The sequence below is a fragment of the Dermacentor andersoni genome, chromosome 1 (assembly GCF_023375885.2).
Source record: "Dermacentor andersoni chromosome 1, qqDerAnde1_hic_scaffold, whole genome shotgun sequence".
NCBI classification, from domain to species: Eukaryota; Metazoa; Arthropoda; class Arachnida; order Ixodida; family Ixodidae; genus Dermacentor; species Dermacentor andersoni.
Genome location: NC_092814.1, coordinates 358,773,013 through 358,777,210, shown reverse-complemented (window position 1 = coordinate 358,777,210; position 4,198 = coordinate 358,773,013).

The window sequence follows — 4,198 nt, the reverse complement described above, 5'->3', positions numbered from 1 at the left end:
CTCCTAAAAGTAGACTGGGATGGAAGGGAATGCGCTCATTGTAAGGTACAGTAAAATATTTTTTCCTTAGCCGTTCGAGTTGTGTGCACGAGAATAAAATGTGATTTACAGTGAGTTCGTCTCCACATTTCTCACATAAGGGTTTGTCTTGTTTTGTCAGTAGAAAGTTATGTGTTAGGTGTGTGTGTCCGATGCGCAGGCGGCATAAGATTACTTCTATAAAACGTTCCTGATGCCTGCATGATCGCCATTCTCCTAGAATAGGTTTTACTAAATGTAGTTTGTTATTTTCTTCGCTAGTCCATGTACACTGCCATTTTTCTTTCAGCTTGTTTTTCACTAACTTCATGCAATCTGTATAGGGTATATTTACAGTACTGACCTCCTTATGGCAGGCTTGAGCGGCGCACGCGTCAGCTCTCTCGTTGCCTCGAATTCCGTGATGGCTTGGTATCCAACAGAGCTTAATTTCGTGTCCTTGTATTTGAGCGGTTATTATGTTATGAATTATATTTCCTATTAAAGGTTCCCTTACGTTTCTGGCTTTCAGTGCTGTTATTGCACTCAGCGAGTCCGTGTATATAATGCTGTTTTGAATGTTCATCTCGACTATTTTTGATACAGCCACCGAAATGGCATGACATTCGGCTGAGAAAATTGACGTGCACTGAGGCAACCTGACTACCTTTTCCCATTTATCTTGCACTACAGCACTTCCGACGTAAAGTGATGTTTTAGAACCGTCAGTATAAAATGCTGTGTGTCCTTTGTACTTTTCATCTAGCGCCAAAAATTCTTGTATTATATGTTCACGTGGAGTTTGCTTTTTATGAAATTGTGTCAGTGTGTAGTCACCTACACTGGGAAAGGTGTGCCAAGGTGGCAGTGGTTCGGGTCTCTGGGCAACATCAGGCAGTGTGTCTAGAATACCTAATTCCTGGCATATTTCTTCAAATCGGAGAATAAGGGGTTTCGTCGCATTCGGTTTGTTGTTAAAAAGCTGCTTAGACGGGCACTTCGTAACTATGGAGTAGCAGAGATGTTTTGGTAGTGAACGGGTTTTTAGGACATATGCACATGTGAGCATGGCTCTTCTATCTGCGAGGGCTGGTTCGTTACATTCGACATATAGGCTATTTATGGGTGATGTCCTGTATGCCCCACTTGCAAGGCGCAGACCTGAGTTATGAACTGGATCTAATTGCTTCAGGTAGGACTGTCGAGCTGAGTTGTATACTATGCACCCATAATCGAGGCAAGAGCGAACTATACTGCGGTAGATGTGTAAAGGGCAGGTCCTATCAGCCCCCCAGCGTTTATGTGAAAGCACCTTTAATATGTTTAATGATTGGGAGGTTTTCTTCTTCAGGTTCTTTATGTGTGGCAAGAAGGTCAGTTTTCTGTCAAAAGTTATGCCCAGAAATTTGTGTTCACTTTTTACCGGCAATTCCGCTTTGTTCAGGTATAGTATAGGATCTGTCTGTAGGCCACGTTTGAGTGAGAAAAGGATGGCCACTGTTTTCTGTGGGGAGAACCGGAAACCATTTCGGTCAGCCCACTTTGAAAGTTTATTTATTGTTAACTGCACTTGTCTTTCGCATGCTGCTATGTTTGAGGACGTGCAAGCTATCTGAAGATCGTCGACATAGATTGAATACATAATTGACCTTGGAATTATTTTACCGATTGAATTCATTTTAACAACAAAGAGGGTCGTGCTTAAAACACTCCCTTGGGGCACTCCATTTTCTTGAATGAAAATTCTCGACAGGGTTGAACCGAGGCGTACATGGAATGAACGGTTTGACAGGAAGTCTTTTAGGCAGTTCAGCATCCTGCCCCGAATACCAAGTTCAGCCAAATCGTGAAGAATTCCGTACCTCCAGGTTGTGTCATAAGCTTTCTCTAAATCGAAAAATACAGCAAGACATTGTTGTTTGTGTATAAAGGCTTCACGGATAGTATTTTCAAGACGAACCAGGTGGTCTGTTGTGGAGCATGCCTTTTTGAAACCGCACTGATGGACATCGAGTAGCTCACGGGCTTCTAGCACAAAGGTTAATCTCATATTCACGATACTTTCAAAGGATTTTGCGAGGCAGCTGGTGAGCGCTATGGGCCTGTAACTACTAGGAGAGGTTGGTGGTTTTTCGGGCTTTAAAAATGGAACGATGACGGCCTTCTTCCAGGCTTCGGGTAGTTTACCCGATACCCAAACCTTATTAAAAAAACTTAAGAGTGCCTCTACGGCAGGTTCAGAGAGGTGGGACAGCATTTGATAGTGTATTCCGTCAGGGCCGGGTGCAGTCTGTTTACCAGCGGATAAGACTGTGTTGATTTCTTGAACTGTGAATAATTTATTATATGGTTCATTTGTATATCCACTTGTAGGGAGTCTTTGTTTGTCGGCTCTGTTTTTGTACGTAAGAAATGATTTTGTGTAGTTTGATGAGCTGGTAACTGCCGAAAGATATTCACCTAAAATGTCTGCCTGTTCTTCGATGTGTGTCTGTGCACCAGGGGCTGTTAGAAGGGGAAGTGTGAAAGGGGAGTATTTACCATCTAGCTTACGTACCTTCTCCCACATTTCTTTTGATGTGGTTGAGCTATTTATGGAAGTCACGTAATTTTGCCATGAAGTCTTTTCGGTTCTATGGCGGATATATCGGGCTTGTGCTCTTGCCTTTTTAAAGTCAGATTTTTCTGCGTGGGGTACCTTCGAAAGTTTCCTCATGCTTTGTTCTGTTTCTTTTTTGCTAATCTACATTCTTTTGTATACCAGGTTTTGTGGTTTTGTTTCACCACTCCAGAAGATTGAGGTATGGCCAGGAGCGCGGCAGAAATAATGCAGTTTGTGACAATTTCGTTAAGTTCATCTATACCTAAATGATGTGGATCTATTTTTTCTAAGCTGGCATTTTCTTGAAACAGCGCCCAGTCGGCCAAATGGAGCATCCAACGTCGTGGTTTTGTAGGAATGATTTGCGGAGATGATGTTAGGTTGATAAAAACAGGTAAATGATCGCTACCATACGGGTTGTCCAAGACATCCCATTTTAAAGCATTAAAAACAGAAGGCGATGTAAGAGACAAATCTATGCAGCTCCATTTTCCGAAGCTTGGAGAGCAGTATGTGTGTTTGCCCCTGTTGAGCAGGCATATATTATTGCAGAGAATAACATCTTCTAAAATACGGCCTCTAGTGTCCGTTCGTTCGCTTCCCCACAAATTGGAGTGAGCATTAAAATCGCCGACTAACAGATATGGCTCTGGTAATTGTTTTAAAAGGTCTAAGTCATGGAGCGTTACTATCAGGTTTGGTTGGATATATACGGAGCATACTGTAATTGTTTTAAAGTGTACTACAGATACTGCAACGGCTTCAAGTGCAGTCTGAAGCTTGACTTCACGAGTAGCCACACTACTTTGAACAACTATGGCAGTACCTCCAGAGAGCCTATTTGCTTGCTCTCGGTCGTGACGAAAGACTTTGTATTTACTTAAAATATTTTTATGTTTTGATCCCAAGTTTGTCTCCTGGAGACACAAAACAACCGGGGAATATACAGCAAGGATATCTTTTATGTCGCCGTAGTTCTTTAATATGCCTCGACAGTTCCAGTGAATTAGGAACGCCATACCTAATAAATTTGACGAAAGTATTTCAAAACCTATGCTCCCGGTTTTGTGGGGCCCGTTATTGGAGTTTTTCCTCCCTTTTTGTGATCAAGGGAGTTGCGCCGCCGCTGCTGCGGAGGCGGGCTACTGCTTATATCCATCGCCGCTCCAGCGAGGTGATGGGTTTCCTCGGGGAACCCGCGGGGGTACGGATTTGTGGCTTCTCCCGATGGGGGGAAGCCCTGCGGCCTACCGGCTCAGGGGCCAGCGAGCCTTTCTTGTGTGATAGTATGGCAGCCTTGGCTGCACCTGACAGAGTTGTGGATGGCCCTGCCTGGGCAGTGGCCTGAAGTTGGAGTGGTGTGTCGCCACTCCCACTAACTTTGGTTGTGCCAGAGGCCGCCGTCAGGTGAACCTCCGGGATGTCAATGATGCCGACACCGGAGTGCCGTTCGGGTGGGGGAGGGGGCAGGCACACATCAACCATGGTGTACTGTGTGCCCACTGTCACCAGACGCCGCTCGGCCCCCCGGCGCACGGCGTCAACATATGACCTGGATGTCTCTTGACTGAACTTTTT